The sequence below is a fragment of the Oryctolagus cuniculus genome, chromosome 9, assembly GCF_051225735.1.
Source record: "Oryctolagus cuniculus isolate XC-2025 breed Fujian yellow rabbit chromosome 9, ASM5122573v1, whole genome shotgun sequence".
Classification (NCBI taxonomy): Eukaryota; Metazoa; Chordata; class Mammalia; order Lagomorpha; family Leporidae; genus Oryctolagus; species Oryctolagus cuniculus.
The window spans coordinates 87508918-87531965 of NC_142875.1; the positions used below are offsets into that span (position 1 = coordinate 87508918).

At 39.8% G+C, this 23048-nt stretch overlaps 1 long non-coding RNA gene and 1 pseudogene across 4 annotated transcripts; one reads left to right on the forward strand and one right to left on the reverse strand.

Annotated features, from left to right (window-relative positions):
* Positions 1–298: 298 nt before the first annotated feature.
* On the forward strand, positions 299–21223 carry LOC138843703 (uncharacterized). 3 transcript variants are annotated; one of them, XR_016213753.1, is made up of 3 exons: positions 299–666; positions 16549–16683; positions 20483–20636. It is a non-coding gene; the product is annotated as an uncharacterized LOC138843703 (long non-coding RNA). The 3 variants fall into 3 exon arrangements; XR_011378663.2 differs by lacking the exon at positions 20483–20636 and adding an exon at positions 18857–19054 and having other exon boundaries at positions 301–666; XR_016213752.1 differs by lacking the exon at positions 20483–20636 and adding an exon at positions 20990–21223 and having other exon boundaries at positions 306–666.
* Positions 6620–8785, reverse strand: LOC127487601 (B-cell receptor-associated protein 29 pseudogene; annotated as a pseudogene). The gene has a single exon (XR_016212948.1). The product of XR_016212948.1 is annotated as a B-cell receptor-associated protein 29 pseudogene (transcript).
* Positions 21224–23048: the final 1825 nt, after the last annotated feature.

The following is a 23048-nucleotide window of genomic DNA, read 5'->3' on the forward strand; positions in this document are numbered from 1 at the left end:
AAAGTTACATTCTATCATAGTCATTTATGATTTCTAGGGCCAAAGGAATAAATAAGATTTTTCAGGAAGAGACAGAGGTTATGAGGGAGCCAGGATTTGGGGTCAGTTAGCAGCAGTGAGTGTCACTCTTTAAGATTTGATTCAGGAAAGGAAGAACAGCAACTGATCCTTGAGATTTTGGGGTGGGAAGGAAAGGAAGGAGGGACTTAACAAAAGCAAATGCCCTCTGGTTGTGGGCACCCACCCCAGACTGCAGCCCTTGGGGAGGGCCAGCTGGTGTCTTTAGGGATGCTGCGGCCTGGACTCCATTTCCCAGAGTTCCCAGGAGCTCCGACATATTCTGCCTTCTGAATGCCTGTGCGCATGCACGTGCTAGTGCCAGTCCCTGGGGCTCTGAGTTGGACCAGAGAGAGTTCATTCCCTGATCAGGGTCAGCCCTGGGGGCTGTGCTGCTCCTTCTCTGGCATTTACTGCATCTCCTGCTCTGCACGTGCAATCCCAGGCAGTTTCCGAGTGCTCACCCCGAGCCTGCCTCCTGCTGCTTCTTCCCTCTTCATCGTCCACCTGTGGGTCCCGCCTACCAGGGACTCTCTTCCCCGCATTCCCTGCTTTGCTCCCCGTGTGTCCGGAAGAAAGGGTACCTGCTCACGGGACTTTCTGCTGCAGGTTTGGTGTGCAGGAAGGGGCAGGGATGTGTATGGGAGAAAGGTGGTCACCAGGGCACCAGCAATCATGGCAGCTTCCCCTGAGGTCAGGGCTGGGACCTGGGCTGTTCTGTCTCCCACCTCCGCTTCCCAGGCTCCCAGCGCCCAGACTCTCTCCTGCAGAACCTCACCCAAACTGTCCCTAATGTGCTTTATTTAGTGGTTACAGGAGAGAGAGGACAGCATTCTGGGAACCCGCACATGCAGGGAAGGAAGGCAGAAAGACTCCTGCTCTCCACAGTTAAATAAGCCGGGTTCCCACTGTGGGTGGTCTCAGAATGCAGTCTGGCTGGGCCTCTTGATGTTTCCTGGGCTGGTTCCTGCAGGGTGGGGCTGAATAGCCTTCAGCAGGGAGCCTGGGGCAGCAGAGGTGTGGGAAGGAGGATCTGACTAGGATCTGCCCCATTGCTCTCACTTCTCACTGCACCTCATCTTCCTGGTGGGGTCCCCGAGGACACACCTGCTGGGTGTGGCCCTGAGTGTTCAGCTTTTTCCCAGAGGGAGCAGTGTGAAGCGTGAATAGCTGCTTTGTGCAATGATCCCTCTCAAGTATTAATTATCAGATTTTTCCAATCTGGAATTTGAAGCTGTTACAGAAACCTGGGGTGGGAAAACTCCCTTCTTTCAAACAGGCACAGAGACAGTGGAGGATCCAAGGAGTTTATATTAATGGCCCTAGGCTCAGCTGGAATGATTTCCTGAGAATTGAGCATCAAATTCAAGTTTCTTAGCTGTTACAGCATTGGTGGGTTTAAATGGCAGCCTACATGACTTGGGACCACATTTCCAATGGTCAGTGGGTCCAGTAGGTTTGTAAAAGAGATGCCAGGGACAGATTTATTAGGACAGATTTATGACTGCAGTTTACAGAAGCAGAACTTAGGACATTTTCCCTCCCTAGACAAGATTTCAGTGGGCAGCTGTTTCACTCGTTAATTGTGAGCATCCACTTTTAAAGGTCTGTGTTGGATGGGGTCCACTTCTCTTTCTTTGATGATTTATTTGGCTGCTTTTCATTTTCTGTCTTCAGCTATTTCTTCTCCTGTTAGCAAGGCTGTAAACTGTTTTCACCTGCCGCTGATCCCTTTGCAAAGTGAGAAGGGAACTAAAATCAATGCAGGTGTACTGTGTTGTCAATAACTGGAGCTACTTTTTTAAAGATTTATTTATTCATTTGAAAGAGTTACACAGAGAGGGGAGGGAGAGAAAGAGAGAGAGACATCTTCCATCCAATGGTGCACTCCCCAATTGGCAGCAACAGCTGGAGCTGTGCCAGTCTGAAGCCAGGAGCATCTTCTGGGATGAAGCTGTTTTTTTAAAATAATTATTTATTTATTTGAAAGGCAGAGTTACAGAGTGGCAGAAGCAGAGATAGATGGCTGGAGCTGTTTGGATCCAAAAGCAGAAGCCAGGAGCTTTGTCCAGTTCTCATAGGTGGGTGCAGGAGATGAGGGATTTGGGCCATCTTCTACTGTTTTCCCAGGCCACAGCAGAGAGCTGGATGGGAAGTGCAGCAGCCAGGATCCCAACCGGCACCCATATGGGATGCTGACACTGCAGGCAGTAGCTTTACCCACTATGCAACAGTGCTGCCCACTAACTGGAGCTCTTTTAATCTGAGTTTGCATAAAGTGGAGAAGTACAGCATCATAAATACAGATAAGTAACAGTTTTTCTCTGCCCAGTACTTTACAGTTACCCAGTGATCCACTGAGAATCTTACATTCCACACTGTGTAATTAAGAAGGCCAGTTACTTGTCTTATTTTGGGTTCTGTGTTTAAACCCATGACGTTTTTGACATGGGAGGATATTAGTTCTACAGTTTCATAGAGACTGGTCTGTGGAAGCATCTATAGAAGTTATAACTGTGAGAGTGGTAAGAAAGAAGAGGGGAAGAAATAAGTGCCCCTTACCCCCCAGAGATGTCCACAAGTGGGGTAGAAGATGTGCCCTTGAAAACTATGGCTGACTTTCTGGGACAAACTGTGTTTGAGTGCTTCACATGTTCTGATAGAAAGGTGTTGCCACCAGGTTATTACTATATTTATTTAGTTAGTTTTTAAAGATTTATTTATTTATTTGAAAATCAGAGTTACACAGAGAGAGAAGAAGAGGCAAAGAGAGAGAGAGAGAGAGAGAGAGAGAGAGAGGTCTTCCATCAGGTTCATTTCCCCAATGGTTTCATCATTGTGAACTTTGCTCAGTTCCTGACCTATACCTTTCCTTTAACCTAGTACTTTGCCATGTAGTAGCCCATGAAAGCTGCAGACTGCATAAATGAATGAATACTTTGAGGGTTGTGATTTCTTAGAGGAACATGATGAGGCAGAAGGAATAAAACAAAACAAAAGTATATAGAAGGTATACTGTTTTTGCAAGCCACAGAGAAGAGGAAGAGAAGAGGAAGAAGAAGGAAAGTAGTGAGACTGGAAAGTTTGTGGCAAAGGTAATAGGCACTGGTCAAGAATTTAACAAGCCCATTAGGAAAACATTAAGGTTTCCTTACTTCCATGTAGACTCTGCCCTCTAATGGTGAACAGGGTCCTCTAAACCCACTTGTTGCACAAATGAAAACCCAAGCATTGTCTTCTCCCACAGATGGAGTCTGCTATTGGTTTTGATTTACACTTCCCTAATGGCTAGTGATACTGGGCATGTTCATATACGTCTTGACCATTTAGATTTCTTCTTCTGAGAAACATCTATTCTGATCATTGCCCATTTCTTAACTGTACATTTTGCTTCTTGTTTGGAGTTTTTCCAGTTGTATATATGGATGTTCTGGCTATCAATCTTTTGTCATATTCACAGTTTTCAATGTTTTCTGCCATTCTGTCCATTGTATCCTCACTCTGTTGATTACTTTGTTGTGAAGATGTATCTTAATTTGATATTCTCAAATTTGTATATTTTGTTTTTGATACTTACGCTTTTGGAATCTTACCCAAAACTGGTGTCTATGCTAATGTTTTACAATTTCTCATAGGTTTACTTAGTTTTGGGTTTTATATTTAGACTTTTAATTCACCTTGAGTTGCTTTTACATAGTGTATGAGGTGTTGGGGTATATTTTCAGGCTTCTACATATGGATAATCACTTTCCTTTAAACCATTTGCTAAAGGGATTCTTCTTTCTCCTGTTTGTTTTATTTCCTTTGTTAAATAGGAGTTGCCTGTAGAAAAGTCGGTTTATTTCAGCTGCCTATTCTTTTCCATTGAACTATGTGTCTGTTTTTCCAACAGTGCTAACACTGCTTCTATTTTTTTTTAAGATTTATTTATTTATTTGAAAAGCCAGATGCTTCTTCCAAGTCTCTCATGTGGGTGCCAGCACCCAAGTACATTGCCATCTTCCACCAATTTCCCAGGTGCATTAGTAGGGAGCTGGATTGGAAGTGGAGCACCTGGTATCCAGCAGCAACATATGGGGTGCATGCACAGCAGGTAAAGGCTTTAACCCACTACACTACAGCACCAAACCCTTCCTTATTTATTTCTGCTGTGATCTTTCATTATTCACTTTTTTCTACTGCCCTGCAACTTGACCCATTCCTGTTTTTTTCTGGGTCCTGGAGGATGGTAGTAGGTTGCTTCTGGGATATCTTTTTGTGTTAGTAGATACTTGGTAATCTAAAATCATAGTTTTTAGTTTCTATATTTCTCTGCTAATCACTAGGACCTTCTAGATGACAGCGGAAAATGCTGGCAGAAATGAGGATATATTAATTTGCTAAGAAAATACCACAGAGAATATGATTTAAATCATGGAATTTTACTTCTCAGAGTTGTAGAGGTTGAAAATATCAGATCAAGGTCCTAATAGGCTTGATTTTTCCAGAAGCCTTTCTTCAATGTGACAGACACATCTATCATTTGATCTGCTTAAACGCACTTTCTTCAGGTAAAGTCATGTTGGTGGTTAGCACTTCAGTGTTTGAGTTTTAGGGAGGCACATTTCAGTCCATAACAGCAAAAGGGGCCCTGTGGTCTACTTCAATGACAGCCATCTCTGCGGAGGACAGAAAGTTTGAAATCAGCGTTAGGATTTCTCACAGTATTACTGTCAGTGCTAGCTCCATCAAATGTGCATTCATGTACACACAAACAAAACTACCTGTACACATAAACACATTCAACAGTGGAAATGCCTGATGGTTGTGTATGGGTAACATCAATATAAGAATCCATAAGATTGCCTATTAGCAGACATTAAAAAGAGAATTAGAAAGAATGACAACAAAATCTGCAGTTACCTATATTTATGTATATATGTATGATATTTAGTATTTATAGTTGCTAAAAGATGAATACTGACGTGTGGGAATAAAAGCTAAACCTTACCTTGCAATATTGCAGCCTAGTCTACATGAAAGATGTCTTCCTAAAACCTTTCACTGGGCCCACTCTGTGGCATAGTAGATTAAACATCCACCTGCAGCACCAGCATCCCACATGGGCACCAGTTTGAGTCCCTGCTACTGCACTTCCAATCCAGCTCTTTGCTAATGGCCTAGGAAAACAGTGGAATATGCCCTGAGTGCTTGGGCCCCTGTACCCATGTGAAAGACCTGGAGGAAGCTGCTGACTCCTGGCTTCTGGCACCTGGCTTCAGATCAGCCCAGCTCCAGCCATTCTGGCCATTTAGGGGTGAACCAGTGGATAGAAGACCTCTCTTTCTCTTCCTCTCTATATCTGTAACTCTGCCTCACAATAAATAAATACATTTTTTAAAAACCTTTCGGATTTAAAATTTCTTAATTTTTTTAAAGATTTATTTATTTACAAGTCAAGTTACAAACAGAGAGGAGAGCCAGAGAGAAAGAGAGAGGTCTTCCATCTGATGTTCACTCCCTAATTGATTGCAACTGCCAGAGCTGTGCTGATCCTAAGCCAGGAGCCAGGAGCTAGTTCCAGGTCTCCCAGATGGGTACAGGGGCCCAAGGACTTGGGCCATCTTCTACTACTTTCCCAGGCCATAGCAGAGAGCAGGATGAGAAGTGGAGCAGTTGAGTATTGAACCGGCCCCCATATGGGATGCTGGTGCTTCAGGCCAGGGTGTTAACCTGCTCCACCACAGCACCAGTCCAACATTTCAAATTTCTGATACTCTAAAGTAGCACAGGACTGCATTACATATAGGAAAGATGCATTTAAAAATTATAAATCTAGTGCATTTTAGCAGAAGTTTTAACAAATACTTCTGATTTTCTCAGCATTATGTACTAAATAAATGACATAATGAGTCATTGTCAGATTGTTAGCTCTTTGACAGCCACTTATAATATTTAACAGCTTTTTGAAATTTATTGCTAGTGTGTTTTTCTCAACACATGCACTGGATTTTACCAGTTTAGTGAACATGGAGTTGCCTATTATAGGATTTGCATTTTAATGGGTTTTCATGGCACATGTAAGCAACATCTGCAAAGCCTCTAAAACACATAAATAATAACATGAATCAGGTTTTTTTCTTAAAGATTTATTTATTTATTTGAAAGCGTTGCACAAATAGAGGAGAGGTAGAGAGAGACAGACAGACAGAGACAGAGAGGTCTTCCATCTGCTGGTTTACTCCCAGTTGGCCGCAATGGCTGGTCTGTGTCGATCCAAAGCCAGGAGCTTCTTTCGGGTCTCTCCCTTGTGTGCAAGGCCCCAAGGACTTGGGCCACCTTCTACTGCTTTCCCAGGCCATAGCAGAGAGCTGGTTCAGAAGTGGAGCAGCCACGATTTGAACTGGCACCCATATGGCTTGCCAGCACTGCAGGCAGCAACTTTATCTGCCATGCCACAGCGCCAGTCCCACATTGCATCTTTTTAAGGTGATATGGATTTAAGTTCATGAGAAATTATTAGCAGAGTGGGAACTGATAGATATGGATGAAGCAGGATGGACTTGTTAGGAGTGGTGATGTATTTTCTTTTTTTTTTTTATATTTAATTTTTTTTAAGATTTATTTATTTATTTATTTGAAAGAGTTACAGAGAGAAGGAGTGGCCGAGAGAGAAAGAGAGAGGTCTTCCAATCTGTTGGTTCACTCCCCAAATGGCCGTAACTGCGCCAATCCAAAGCCAGGAGCCAGGGACTTCATCCAGGTCTCCCACACAGGTGCTGGGGCCCAAGGACTTGGGCCGTTTTCCACTGCTTTCCCAGGCCATAGCAGAGAGCTGGACTGGTAGAGCAGCAGCTGGGACTTGAACCAGTGTCCATATGGGATGTCAGCCCTGTAGGCAGCAGCTTTACCTGATATGCCACAGTGCCGGCCCCCCATTTTCTTTTAAAGTCTTTATGAGATAAGTAAGGTGATCGTCATGTCCAAACAATGGAACAACCTAATTCTTCTAATATTATAATTTCTACCATTTTCTAACAGAAACTCTAAGAGTTGAATGCAAAAATAGTATTTAATATTTAGCTTTCAGAATATAGAAACATCTCAGAGAAACTGTGTGACACCTCTAACAATAGTGCAGGTATATTTGAGGTAATATTTGTATAATTAGCAACTTTCACAATCAAGGAAAACATTGTTCTGTAAATGTTATACATTAACTTTTTAAGTCAAGAATTCCACACTGTTGTAAAATAAGTTCAGCTCGGTGCTATGACAGTTAACACAAATAGATGTAAAATCTCACTAGATCAACTTGAAAAGATAGAATGCTAATTATGTTATTAATACAAATGTCAAAAAAAAATAACAGTCCAAAATGTACAGAAGCACTGTAACAAAAATATAACTAACAATATAGCTGTCTATCAGAGTCAGCCACAGTACCATCAGGCTTTTAAAAATACTAAGGTCTTCACTTTCATTGTTCTTTTTGACTTTTTTCTATAAATACAGTAGCTAATTCTGATCATTTATCCTCATTTAATATTCCTGTGAACAAATTTTTTGATAGTAAGATATTATTTTCAAGCACATCATCATCATCTGATTAAACAGATTATTACTGAAAATTCATAAAAGCTTTTAAGGCTATTAAAGGTTTCATGCAACTTAAAAAATCCGATTTTGGAAATAATTAAGGAATTTTCCTTTCATTGGGAAACAGCCAGCATGTAAATATGTAAATATGGTATTTAACATGCCTATGTATTTGTTAAGAACTAGAATACACACTTTATAATGAATCTGAAACACTTAGGTATTTTGATAATGTTATTACTACACAGACTGTGTGTGGCAATAAAAATTGTCTTGGGCAGTCACAGTACATTTATCTGCATTTTGAATTTTATAGAGGCTAACATGATAAATTTATCATCTTGACATGGTGTATCACAATCTTCTTTTATAAACCTCACAGGCCTTTCTTATTGACTTTTTCTGAACGATTCTGAAGTTCAGAGTGTTCTTTCAGGAGTCGATCATATTCTTTCGAAAGTCTCTCTGATTGCATCTTCATTGCAATCACATCATTTTGTGCCTTGAAAAGGGCTTCTGAAGTCTTCTTTAATTCAGTTTTCAGCTTTTCCTGGTCTTCCACTAGTTTTTTATTTTCTGCTTCCAACATGTTTTCGTCATCCTTGCCCTGGGTTTTCAAGATCCATTTTAGTTTCTCATTCTCTTCCATGAATTTTTTGGCAGCCTTGTTAGTATTTTCTGCTTGACTTTTAAGTACTCCTTTGTTTGACAGTTCCTTTGCCAGCTGAGTTATAAGCGTAACCAGACGTCTCAACACAAGCCAAAAAAATAATGAAAATCCAGAAATGTAGAGATTTCTTTGAGACCTAAAAAGTTTCATCTGTGTATGTTCAAAGCCCCCAGGTTTGACGGTTGAGCCCTTCTCAACGGCATGAGCAGAGGAGTATTTGCGTACTTCTCTCACAGCATCTAGAAATAAAACAATCAATAGGATTATAATAGTAAGGAAAGCCTTGTTCCAAAAAGTTGCAATTTTTCCCCAGACACTAAATGAAAAAATCTTCTGCCATCTCTGAGGAGGAATGAAAGGCAGACAGAAGATTAAAATGAGTCCTATTTCAGCGTAAAGGAAAGTTGCGACCGCCACCCACTGGATTGTCATTTTTTTTTTCTTCACACCTAAACACATAAACACTTATTTAAGTTTGTTTCCTCCGAAAGAAAACCAGGTGACAGAGCTCGGAGACGGAGCGTTCGCGGAGTTACAGTGTCTGCGCCTCCCCAGACTGGAGGGCCGACGCCGGGCGGGGATGGGGCAGGCGCAGGCCAGGGGCAGGCGGGCGTCTCCACTTCCCGCCCCAAGAGGCCGAGGGCGGCCGGCGGGCACCCACCGCCTCCCCTCGAGCCAGCTGCGCGGCGCCGCACCCTCCCACCGCCAACGCCCGGCCTCGGGCCCCGCCGGCCCTCCCTGCCCCAGCGCGCCGCGGGCCCGAGCCGCGCGCCCCACGCGGCCGGAGGCTCCGCTGGCTTCCCCAGCCCCGGCAGCGGCGCCCCCAGGAGTGGTGATGTATTTTCTTATAAATTAAGTAAATAAGAAATTAAATATGGTCAGACATAAATGAAGACTAAATTTTATTAGTGGTGATCCAGAAAACACTGATCTCAGGTCTTTTTCTTCTAGTGTTAAGTTTATGTTTTTAAATGCATATTAAGTGAACAAATTTCATGTAATTGATATATACAGATTTAAGAGCAAACTGATAACATCCTACCCTATCTTCCCTTGGTCTCATATTTCCAACTCCCTCCTTCTTGGTTTATTTTCTTTTAATTTTTACAGCTGCAGGCTTTGATTTTATTTTAGAATCACAAGCTTTAACCCTCTACAAAATAAAGAATTCAGCAAGTAGTAGCAGAACTATCAATGAGGATATGTTGTATACTCTACCAAAGAGTACAGAAAAGTGCTATGAACAATACTCAAATCTCAAAATGTCAATTTAACTCATATGCTACTTTTTGTTGTCTATATATTAATTACCACCAGTCAGAGAAAACATATGGTATTTGTCTTTTGGGGACTGGCTTCTTTCATGAAGCCTAATTGTTTCCAGTTCATCCATTTAGTTACAAAAGATAGGATTTCATTTTCAATTATGGCTGAATAGTATTTTACACTGTATATATAGCTCATATTCTTTTTCCAGTCACCAGTTGATGGACATCTGGGTAGATTCCATGTTAGCTATTGTGAATTGAGCTGTAATAAACAAGAGGGTACAGATAACTCATGCCTATGCATATTCTATTTCATTTCATGTGGATAAATTCCCAGGGGTCAGATGGCAGGATCATATGGTATGTTTGTTTTCAGATTTCTGAGGAACTTTTATACTGCCTTCCATAATGGCTGTACTAGCTTCATTCCCACCAACAGTGGGTTAGGGTACCTTTTTCTCTACCTCTCCACCAGCCTTTATTGTTTGTTGACTTTTTCAAAAGAATTATTTATTTGAAAGGTGGCATTACATAGAGGGAGAGGCAGAGGCAGAGGCAGAGAGACAGTATTTTATCTGCTTGTTTATTCTCCATATGGACCAACAGGTGGTGCTGGTCCAATTGGAAGCCAAAGATAGGAGCATCTCCCTGGTCACCCAAGTGGGTGCAGGGACCCAGGCACTTGGGCCATTCTCCACTGCCCTCCCAGTCCAGAGCAGAAAGCTGGACTGGAAGGGGAGCAACCGGGACCAGAACTGGCACCCATATGGGATGCCGGCTCCACAGGTGGAGGATCAACCCAGTGTGCCACGGCACTGGCCCCCATCAGGGATATTTTTCTATAGTTCTCTTTCTCCACTCTATCTTTTTCTAGTTTAAGAATTAAGGTGATGCAGGATTAATAGAAGGAGTTTGAGAGGATTGTCTCTCTTTCAATTGTTTTGAATAGTTTGAGAAGAACTGGAATTAGTTCTTTAAAAGTCCTGTAGAATTCAATAGTGAGGCTGTCTGATCCTGGGCTTTTCTTTGTTGGGAGGGTCTTTATTACTCATCCAATCTCTGTCTTGGTTTTTGATTTGTTTACTTTTCTATGTGTCTTCATGACTTAATTTTGGTATATTGTGTGTGTCCAGGAATCTGTTGATTTTTCCTCTAGGTTTTCCAATTTGTTAACCATCACAACAGATGCCCACATCCTATATTGCAGTGCTAATCTGAGTTTTGGGTACTCCACTTCCAAATCAGTTTCATGTTAATATCCCTGGGAAGCAATGGATGATAGATCAAATTCTTTCATTCCTGTCATCTAATTTGGAGAACTGTAACCTAAATGGAGACTTGAGAACCTGGTCTTGCACAGTTGTAGCCATATAGAAAGTGAACCAGCAGATGGGAGATCTCTCTGCTTCTCTTTCCTTCTTTCTTTGTCTCTGTATCTCTCTGCCTTTTTTTATCATATTAAAATATTTAATTACTTATTTGAAAGAGTTACAGAGAGAGGGAGAGACAGAAATCTTCCACCACCTAATTCATTTTTGAGATGACTTTAATAGCCAGAGTGTGGCCAGGTTGAAGCCAGGAGCTTTTCCTCCAATGTGCGTGGCAGCATCCCAAGCACTTGGACCATCTTTCACTGCTTTTTCAGTCCATTGGTAAGGAGCTGGATCAGAAATGGAATAGCTGGTACTTGAACTGGTGCACACACAGGATGCCAATGTAACAGATAGCAGCTTTGTCCACTGCACCACAACCACCAGCTCCTCTTTCTGCCTTTCCAATAAATAAATCTGTTGAAAAAGAACTTAAGGTAGTAAAAGGCATCATGACTGAGCAATGGCAAATTTATTGAAGTGATCTACTTTCTTAAAGATCTATTTATGAATTTGAAAGGTAGCACTAGAAAGAGAGAGTGGGAGAGATGGATCTTCCTCCTGGTTTGTTCACTCCTCAAATGGCTGCAATGACTGTGGCTAGCCCAGACTGATATCAGGAGTCAGGGGCTTCTTCCAGGTCTCTCACATGGGTGCAGGAGCCCCAATATTTGAGGCATCCTGTGCTGCTTTTCCATACACATTAGCAGGGAACTGGATCAGTTTGGAGCATTAATGTCTATGATACTCTCCTTGCAGTTAAAGGATTTAGAATCCATTTTGATTATGGGTGGGCCAAGTACAACAGCTTCCAATTGTCCAAGGTTTGGATCAGATGGGTACTGACAAATTTTGTTAAAATAGTTATTAATCATAACTCTCAGTTTAAGCTTTTCTTACCAAATTGTCATGTTTGCTGATGTTTATATCTATGGGAAAATTGGGTCTCTGGATTGCAACCAATGAAAGCATCCAGACTAACAGTACTAAGGTCAACAGTCAGCAGAATGATGTCCAGCTGAACTGAAATAGCTTTTCTTATTTGGTAGAGGGGTTACCTCCTGCATTATACTGACATACTGACATAGACAGTAGATATTGGAGCCTGTTCCTTCTGCCAAATGGAGAATGCCACATTTTGGTCCATCATATATATATTTATATATTATAATACATATTATATTATATATTTCTATATACAATATAGAATTACCTATAATTATTATAAATATATAATATATAATTATATAAAATTATTATATATAAAATTATTTATATCTAAATATATAATTATTTCTGATCCAGCTCCTTACCAATGGATTGAAAAAGCAGTGAAAGATGGCCCAAGTGCCTGGGTTGCTGCCACACACATCGGAGGAGAAGCTCCTGGCTTCAACCTGGCCACACTCTGGCTATTGAAGTCATCTCAATAATATATATATATATTATATATGTAATACATATAATAAATTATATAATATTATCTGTTTATAATTATTATATATTATATATTATATAATAAATTATAATATATTTTATATATGAATATATTTATATACATAAATATATAGAAATAAATGTAAATATATATATAAAGAATTTATTTATTTATTTGACAAGTGTGCTTACAGACAGTGAGAGGAAGAGACAGAAAGGTCTTCCATATGCTCATTTACTCCCCTAATGACTGCAATGTCTGGAGCTGGGCCAATCTGAGCTAGGATCTTCCAGTTCTCCCACATTTTGGCAGGGACCAAAGCACTTGGAACAGCTTCTACTGCTTTCCCAGGCTATTGCAGAGAGCTGGATGGGAAAAGGAGAAATGGGGACTAGAACTGGTGCACATAAGGGGTGCCAGCACTGCAGGTAAAGGATTACACCACTGCACCACAGTGCTGGCCCCAGTCTATCCTTTATTAAGGAGATCTCAGTAATCATGTTCAGGTATTGCTGTCCCATATTCATGGCCAAAGTCCTAGCAGACAACATGGTTTGGAGAATCATAAGCACAAGGTGTGTAGGAGACTTCATTTCTCATATAGCACAGTTAATAACAAGGTTCCAAGAGGGGAAATTACTTGCATCATAGTCTTTGAGACCTAATGGACATCACAGGTGATGTAAAGAATTTAGAAGGTTTGTGAGCCCCTAGAGTGAAAAAGTCACTGGGAGCACAAGGATAGTGCCTAGAGTTTATTTTGATAGATTTTAGCCCCTTTCATTGGAGGGAGGCCCAAAGAAGCTGGACTGATTTGTAAACCTCAGAAGTGTCTTTTCAAGGTGAAGGCAAACTGAGACTTAGGGGTTTTTGGAAAAGCTTTGAACAAAACACACTTGCCACACTTGGTTAAGACATATCATTTATCTATTGATTTTCATCAGATCTGTTAACATTAGGTATAAGGTACAGTGGACATGGTGGATGGCATATAGCAATATGATTTTAGTAATATATCATGAGGTGCTTTTTTCTTTTTTACTGGATTTAGCAGGTAAAATTGGGCTACCTAATGGGATATAGCTGGAATAATCACCTTTTTGTTAAATAAATCTGAGGTAATAAATGTTAGTGTATGAAGACATTGAGTTTTCTTTTATTGGGCCTTCTTGGTTATTTTAATCTGGGATCTGCGAATTCTCATTTTCTCTAGGCAAGTTGTAACTGAAAAACTTTATTTTATTCCTCATCATGTTGGACCAACTCTGCTGCTTCTGGGATTTTTTTAGTACATCTGACAATTGGAAATTTAGACAACAGTATAGTTAAAATGAGGTGTACCAAGTAAAGTATTTATTTTTATTCTGATACATATTTTGGAATTCTTCTAAAATTCCTATTGAGTATCCTTGTTAAATTTAGTTGCATCCCAGGTTAAGACTTATTGGAGGCAGGTGCCATGGCTCAATAGGCTAATCCTCCAGCTGCAGCGCAGGCACACCGAGTTCTAGTCCTGGTGGGAGTATACATTCATAGTATTTTGACTTGTTCAATTGATTTTCCTGACCTCCCTTGGATATTCTTGGTCTCTGCTGTACAACTTCCTATACTCATTAATTCTTCAATATTCCCAAATCCAGAAAATGAATGATTCAACTGCTGTGTTCCTGTATTTGTTGGAACTCAGGGTAAGAAGCAAAGTGGAGGTGTTCAGGAATCTAAAGTTACATGCTACATAGCAAAGCAAATCATTTCCTATACAAAGTGACTGGGAAATCCAGAATCTTTTGCACACTATATTGGATCCTGAACTATTACTGAACTATTCAGTAAGATTTTAATGTATTTATTTTCTGTGTGTATGTTTTGTATTTCTAAATAAACTCTGCTGGGCTACTTAGCATTAACATGTATTGCAGAATTCTTTCATCAGTTTTTACTTTTAAAAAGTTTCTCTTTCAGTTTTATGGGAGAGAGTAGTTTTCTGCTATGTAACTGAAAATTCATTCATTCATTAAAGTTAAAAATATTTGTTGGAAATTGGTGGAATACTATTAATTCTCAGGTGATTTACATGAAACTAAATACATTCTCTATTTTGTTTTGCTTAAAATTTCTGCATGTGTGGACTTCTTTTTTCCTTATTGCCCCAAATCCCTTTGTGTATTAGGATGGCAAATGGGTTTTACACTGGACAAAATATTTTATTTTGGCAAAGAAGTACTTAGCCTTCCTGCTTCAAGTATTCAAATATTACATTAGAAATCAGTATATTTGTTTACTGTACAAATGTCCTTCATACAATTTTGTAATATTCTGGGATGGGAGAGGGAGCAGGAAATAGGAGGGTTATGGGTGGGAGGGAAGTTATGGGGGAGGAGAAGCCACTGTAATCCAAAAGCTATACTTTGGAAATTTATATTTATTAAATAAAAGTTAAACAATTTTTGTAATCTTCATCTTCCTTTTTATTTAGTCCTTTTTAAAAAAGATTTATTTACTTTACTTGAAAGTCAGAGTTACACACACAGAGAAGGAGAGAGAGAAAGAGAGCAGTCTTCCAACCGCTGGTTCACTCCCCATTTGGCCACAATGGCTGGAGCTGTGCCGATCCAAAGCCAGGAGCCAGCAGCTTCTTTTGGGTCTCCTATGCAGGTGCAGGAGCCCAAGGGCCTGGGCCATCCTCTACTGCTGGATAGTAAGTCTTACTTGCCTAAAAAGCTGGATAGTAATTTGAGTAGCCAGGACTTGAACTGGCACCCATGTGGGATGTCGGCACTGCAAGCCACAGCTTTACTTGCTACGCCACAGCATCAGCCCCTTTATTCTTATGACTATTGCTACGCTATTGAATTTATAATTGATAATGCTGAACAATTGAAACTGTCTTATTTACAATTGTAAGACTGGATACGGCAGTTTTACTTGAAGTAAAGTATGCAGCCTGCTTATTGTATGATTTTCAGAAAAGGATGTGTTTATATATAACAGCAGATCTGTTAATCATTTAAAAGTGAATTATCATGATTACCCAGATGTAAAGAATGCAATATGTGCTAATGAGTCACAGACATTTAGAATTAGAGGGATTTTAGAACCTTTTCAATACTGCAGTTTTTATGAAAAACTAATGATTTTTTTATTTGACAAGTAGAGTTATAGACAGTGAGAAAGACAGAAAGGTTTTCCTTCCATTGGTTCACTCCCCAAATGGCCACCACAGTTGGAGCTGTGCCCATCTGAAGCCAGGAGTCAGGTGCTTTCTCCTGGTCTCCCATGTGGGTGCAGGGCCCAAGCACTTGTGCCATCCTCCACTGCCTTCCCGGGCCATAGCAGAGAGCTGGACTGAAAGAGGAGCAACCAGGACTAGAACCCTTTGCCCATATGGGATACCAGCACCACAGGCAGAGAATTAACCAAGTGAGCCACGGCGTTGGCCCCCGATAAATTTACTCTTAACAAAATACAAAAATATCTTATTCAGTATAAAGTTAGTAGTGAAAAAGAGACTACTTTGTTGAACACAGAAATTTGAGATTATATTTCTTGGTATTAATTTGCATCTTAAGGCTTATTGCCTAGTTTATTTCAATATTTCAATATAATATTACTAATAATATCTTGTACTTAGTGGTTCACTGTGTGCAAGACAATATTCTTTTGATTTTTTAAAAAGTTTTATTTATTTATTTATTTATTTATTTGGAAGTCAGAATTACACAGATAGTGAACAAGAGGAAGAGAGAGAGAGAGAGGTCCTCCATCTGCTGGTTCACTCCCCAGATGGCCTAAAAGGTCAGAGATATGCCAATCTGAAGCCAGGAGCCATGACCTTTTCAGGGTCTCCCATGCAGATTCAGGGGCCCAAGGACTTGGGCCAACTTCCTACTGCTCTCCCAGGCTATAGCAGAGAGCTGGATGGAAATTGGAGCAACCAGGTCTTGAACCATATGGGATGCCCACTCTGCATGTAGTGGCTTTACTGGCTACACCACAGCACTGGCCTCAAGACAATGCTCTAAAATGATGCATTAATTATTCCCAGATATTGAAAAGTGGCATGGTACACATTTGAATGTGTTGTTTTGTACTAGTTGTAGAAACAGTTTAAAATATATTTATCTTTAAAAGTGTAAGCTTTGATCTAAAGTTTTACTTTCCCTTAAGGTGCCTGTTTGGAAACTGAGAGATCACTGAAGTCTATCTTGAGTACAACTGATCTTATCCAAGCCTCCTTTATCACATGAGGATGCTAAATGCCAAGGCCCAGAGAAGTAAAGTGAATTGCTCAAGGTCACATAGGTAAGTTGTAGCAGGGATAATTCTGTATTAGAATTAGGTATCCTGATACATAGGCCATGTTCTGTCCATTTAGTACTCCTTCTGGAGTTAAAGATTCTAAGTTGTGGAAAATTAAGTTTGGAAATTTAGTGGTTGCTATGTTGTTATGGTAAGAAATTTCTGTGTATAGCTATGAGTTGCTTAAATTTTATTCAATATATTTTTCTAGTATGTTTGCTATTTATTTGAAATGTATAACAAATAGCTTCATCTATTTGCCAAAAGAATTTTTTAAAGATTTATTTATATTATTTGAAAGTCAGAATTACACAGAGAGAGAAGGAGAGGCAGAGAGAGTGGTCTTCCATTCACTGGTTCACTCCACAGTTGGCCTCCATGGCTGGAGCTGTGCCGACTGGAAGGCAGGAGCCAGGAACCTCTTCCTGGTCTCCTATGCAGGTGGAGGGGCCCAAGGACTTGGACCATTTTATAGTGCTTTCCCAGGCCAGAGCAGAGAGCTGGATAGGAAGTGGAGCAGCCAGGTCTTGAACTGATGCCCCTATGGAATACCAGCACTGCAGGTGGCAGCCTCACCCACTATGCCACAGTGCCAGCCCTTGCCAAAAGATTTTATAGAAGCTATTACATACATACACTTAACAATTATTTAGTTACTTGACACAAACTATCCCTGCATATTTGAAAATTTTGAATGGTATCACTTGGGTTTTAAGAATGTTATATTTTAGGTCTCAAGCCGGCGCCGTGGCTCAATAGGCTAATCCTCCACCTAGCGGCGCCGGCACACCGGGTTCTAGTCCCGGTTGGGGCGCCGGATTCTGTCCCGGTTGCCCCTCTTCCAGGCCAGCTCTCTGCTATGGCCAGGGAGTGCAGTGGAGGATGGCCCAGGTGCTTGGGCCCTGCACCCCATGGGAGACCAGGAAAAGCACCTGGATCCTGGCTCCTGCCATCGGATCAGCGCGGTGCGCCGGCTGCAGCGGCGGCCATTGGAGGGTGAACCAACGGCAAAGGAAGACCTTTCTCTCTCTGTCTCTCTCTCTCACTGTCCACTCTGCCTGTCAAAAAAAAAAAAAAAAAAAAAAAAAAGAATGTTATATTTTAGGTCTCTTAATATTTTTAGTGATGATGTTTTAAAGGCCCTTTCTGTTTTATGAAAAATGATAAGGATTTTGTTTTACAATGGCCATAGTATTACCACTTAAAGCAATAGATTAAATAACACTTTTAAACAAAGTCATTTAATACTGAATTCTAATACACTGGTATATTTTAAAGTGAGAAACCAGATTTCTTTCAGATATTCTAAATAAGAATGATAATCAAAATTGAAGACATCTACAGTTCTTAATCACTTGTTTTAAATATTGGCCATAATGGTCCAATTTAGAGTTTTAATTTTAATTGGCTTTTAAAAGATTCAATATGGTTTATAGAAAGAATTCAGAGAACATAATTATATACTCAACCTCCCTCCCTTCTTTTTCCTTCTCTGTTTTTTTATAGCTTATGAAATGACATTTTCAGTTTATATTACATTAAAAAGGGTTGTTGAATCAAGGGACAAGTTTAACAGGCAAAAAGCAAAAAGATCCTAATTTAGAGGGAATACAGACAATGGCTCTAAACAATATTTGAATATTACATCTAAACAATATTTGAAGAAATTGATAAAATAAATATTTTAATTTCTCCTACTAAAATGCTCAGAGAAAGATTTTCATTATTTATCAAATATTAGTGCAAAAATATGGATTTAAATGATCCCAAAAAGTGATCAATTTTTGTGTAATAAAGTCCAATTTTTGTCAAGACTTTTTGACAGTCTCAGAGAAAACTTATGTTTGTGAATGGGAAGAAGAATATCAAAATGTCCATACTACCAAAAGCAATTTGCAAATTGAATGCAATCCCAATCAACATACCAACGATGTTCTTCTCAGGGCTAGAAAAAATGATGCTAAAATTCATATAGAAACATGAGAGATGCTTAACAGCTAAAGCAATATTATAAAGCAAAAAAAAAGCTGGAGACATCACACCATATTTTAAGACATATTACAATGGTCAGCACTATGACAAAGCAGGTAAAGTCACTGTCTGCAGTGCCAGCATCTCATATGGGTGCCAGTATGTTTCCCAGCTGCTCCACTTCTTATACCCCTCTCTGTTATAGCCTGAGAAAAAAGTAGAAAATGGCCAAAGTCTTTGGGCCCCAGCACCTGCATGGAGACCTGGGAGAAGCTCCTGACACTTGGATTCAGATCAACACAGCTCCAGCCATTGTGGCCATTTGGGGAGTAACCAGTGGATGGAAGACCTCTCTCTCTCTGCCTCTACCTCTCTGTAACTCTGCCTTTCAAATAAATAAATAAACTGCAAAAAAAAAAAAAGAAGTGTTAGCACTGATATAATAACACACACATAGTTCAATGGAAAAGAATAGGTAGCATAGAAATAAACCCAAATTTCTACCAGCAACTCATATTTAACAAAGGAACTAAAATGAACTGGAGAAAGAAGAATCTCTTTCACAAGTGGTGCAGAGGAACTTGATTATCCATATGTAGAAGCCTGAAAATAGACTCCAACATCTCTTACACTATGTGGAAGTGAACTCACAGTGAATTAAAAATCTAATCATAAGACCAAAACCCATGTAAACATAGGGAAACTCTAAATATTGTCAACAGACAATAGCTTTTGGGTAAGATTCCAATAGCAATAGTAACAAAAGTAAAAACAGAGACATTTGAGTATATCAAACTAAGATACTTCTTCACAACAAAGTAAACATCAGAGTGTAGATACAATGAACAGAATGGCAGTAAAAATTAAAACTCTGAATGTTTACAGATTTCCAGAACATTGACATAAATTGGAAAAACCCCAAAAAATACAGTGAAGAAACAGGCAAGGATCTGAATAGACATTTCTCAGAAGAAATGTAAATGGTCAAAACATGTGAATATGCCCGATGTCACTAGCCATTATGTAAATATAAATCAGAACACAATATCAGTCTCCAACACCTGTGGGAGAATACAGCACTCAGGTTTTTGTGTGTGCAGCAAGTGGGTTTAGAGGACCCTGTTCACCATTAGAGGGCAGAGTCTACAGGGAGGTAAAGAAACCTTACTGCTTTCCTAATGGGCTTATTAAGTTCTCGACCAGTGCCTGTTAGTCTTGCCACAAACTTTCTAGTCTCACTACTTTCCTTCTTCTTCCTCTTCTCTGTGACTTGTAAAATAGTATACATTCTATATACTGTGGATACTTTTGATTTATTTTATTCCTTTGGTCTCTTATGAAGTTCCTCCACAAAAGCACAGCCCTCACAATACTCATTAATTTTTATGCAGTCTGCAGATTTCATGAGCTACTAAATTCCAAGTAGTATGTCAAAGGCAAGATCTTGGCCTAAGAGAAAAGTGGTCTGAATTCTGTGCCTAGAAGAGGATTTGGGACATAGTAGAACTTCAATGAAGTGCTATATGAATGACATGCACTCAGTAAATGAGCAATCTAAAGCATACACTGCAGTTAAGCAACACAGCAGCCCTACTCACCTCAGGCAGAGCAATTGAGAGGAATAATGTGAACAAAAATAAGACATCAGTAAGTTGAATAATAACAGAGAAGAAACAAAATGAGATAGATGCCAACATTACTGACCTATTTTTGAGGAATTAAATTGATCGAGAGGCTGGCATTGTGGCTAAGTGGGGTAAGCTGCAATCTGTGAGGCCAGCATATCATGTGAGTTCCACTTTGAGTTTAGGAATCTCCACTTCCAATTTAGCTCACTGCTAAACACCTGGGAAACCAGCAGAAGATGGACGAAGGACTTGGGTCCTTGCCGCTCACGTGGGAGACTTGGATGAAGCTCCTGACTTCAGCATGCCCCAGGCTCAACCTTTGAAACTCTCTGGGGTGTGAGCCAGCAGATGAAAGCTATCTCTGTCTTTCCCTCTCTCTCTCTAAATCCACCTTTCAAATAATCAAATATTTAGTAAACAAATTAACTGATTTCAAAATACACAAAAACATGAACAATACTATATCATCTTTATGCCAAAATGATAAAAAATAACAAATGCTAGAGAGCATATGGGAAAAGAAAACCTTCATATATGGTGGGTGAAAATACAAATTAGTACAAATGTTATGGAGAACAGTATGGTCATTCCTTAAAAAGGATAAAAATTGGGGCCGGTGCTGTTATGCAGTGGGTTAAAGCCCTGGCCTGAAGGGCCAGCATCCCATTTGGGTGCCAGTTCTAGTTCCAGCTGCTCTTCTTCCAATCCAGCTCTCTGCTATCTCCTGGGATAGCAGTAGAAGATGGCCCAAGTCCTTGGACCCATGCACCCATGTGGGAGACCCAGAGGAAGCTCCTGTCTCCAGGCTTCAGAATGGCATAGCTCTGGCCTTTGTAGTCATCTGTAGAGTGAACCAGCTAATGGAGGACCTCTCTGTGTCTCTACCTCTACTGTAACTCTTTCAAATAAATAACAAAAATTTAAAATAAAGATAAAAATTGACCTACCATTTGAGAGTTATCTTGCTCTTGGCTATATATAATAAGGAAATTTTATTAGAAGGAAAGGAGAAGAGCATATCAAAGATACAGCAATTTTCCCATAACACAGCCAGTATAACACAGTTCACTGCAGCCATGATTTGAAATCAATCTAGCTGTCCATCAATGAAAAAAATGGACAGGGGAACTTCATTTAGACACAAAAAAGAACAAAATATTATTAAATTAATGGAAATAAGCCAGAAACAGGAACACAAATGTCACCTGGTCCTTGTCACATGTGGAAGTGAAAGAAAATAATGGATCTGAACACAGAACTGTGATTACTAGAGGCTGAGAAGGGAAGCAGCTAGGGATAGAGGGGGATTGGATAATAGGTAACAAAATACAAAGAGGCAGAAAGAACTTCTGGTGTTCCATAATATCATGAGATGACTACATTCAACCATATTAGGTTCTGTGTAAAGAACTGAAAGAGAGGAACTGGTAGTCTCAAATCATGGAGAAGAATTAGAAACTATAGTTGCTTGTGGGCCAGCATTGTGGCACAGTGAGCTAACGCCCTGGCCTGAAACACCAGCATCCCATGTGGGTACCAGTTCTAGTCCTTGCTGCTCCTCTTCTGATCCAACTCTCTGCTATGGCCTGGGAAAGCAGTAGAAGATGGCCCAGGTCCTTGGGTCCCTGCACCCAAGTGGGAGATCTGGAAGAAGCTCCTGGTTCCTGGCATCAGATTGGCAGAGCTCCGGCCATTGTGGCCATCTGGGGAGTGAACCAGCAGAGGAAGACCTCTCTCTCTCTGCTGCTACTTCTCTCTGTAACTCTGTCTTTCAAATAAATAAATCTTTAAAAAATTAAGAAAACTGTAGTTGCTTAGCTTGATCAGTTTTTACTGCATAAATGTGTGCAGGTATTGCACTACACCCTGTAATAATGCATGACTAGTACACATTAATCACAAATTATTTAAACGAAATTTAAAAAATTAGAAGCATTTCTTTATATTAACAATGAACTATTTGAAAATGAAATTAGAAAAACATTTCCATGCATAGCAGCATAAGAACCAGGAACCAATGTCTTCAGTGTTATCAGTGATGAATCAGATTCACAGCCCTCAGCACTCAGTTTTTCCATAGACCTTACCATGGCAATTGTGGGCTTATAGTAGTAAATCAATGAACAGGAATCCTTTGTCTCTAAATCTGTTAAATAAATAAACAAGGAATTCATCAAAGAAAAAGAGATATCAATTTGGATGCCTGGTCACAAAAACACATGCACTTGAGCTATCCTCCACTTTGTGATGCCAACAAATCTTTCAGACATGTTACATTTTCAGAGACTTTTCTGTAATCTTGCTAAGCTTTCTGGAAATCTGCCTTATAGCAAAGGGTTTCCCAGTTCCATTACACTCATGATTTTTCTTTTGTGTGAGTTATTAGTTTACCATCTAGAGATAATTTATGGTACACTTTTCTATGCATGCATGTTTTCTCATTTGTGAGTCTATTCATGGGAATTGAAGACTGATTTATAGCAGAAATACTTTTTCCAAATTCATTGCATAGACTTTTGTTCCTTATGAATTCTCTGAAGTCTGTTGATGTCTAATTCCTGGCTAAAGGTTTTATCCTATTTACAGCATGCAAAGAATATCACCTTTTGTGAATTTTATATCTATACAAGACTGAAATAAAGAAAATGTTTTTACACAATCATTATACTCCTAAGAAACCACCTGTTTCAATTCTCTGATGTACCATTGACTTCTGACAAACAACATTTTCACACTAATAATATTTATAAGCTTTCTCCTTTACATGAG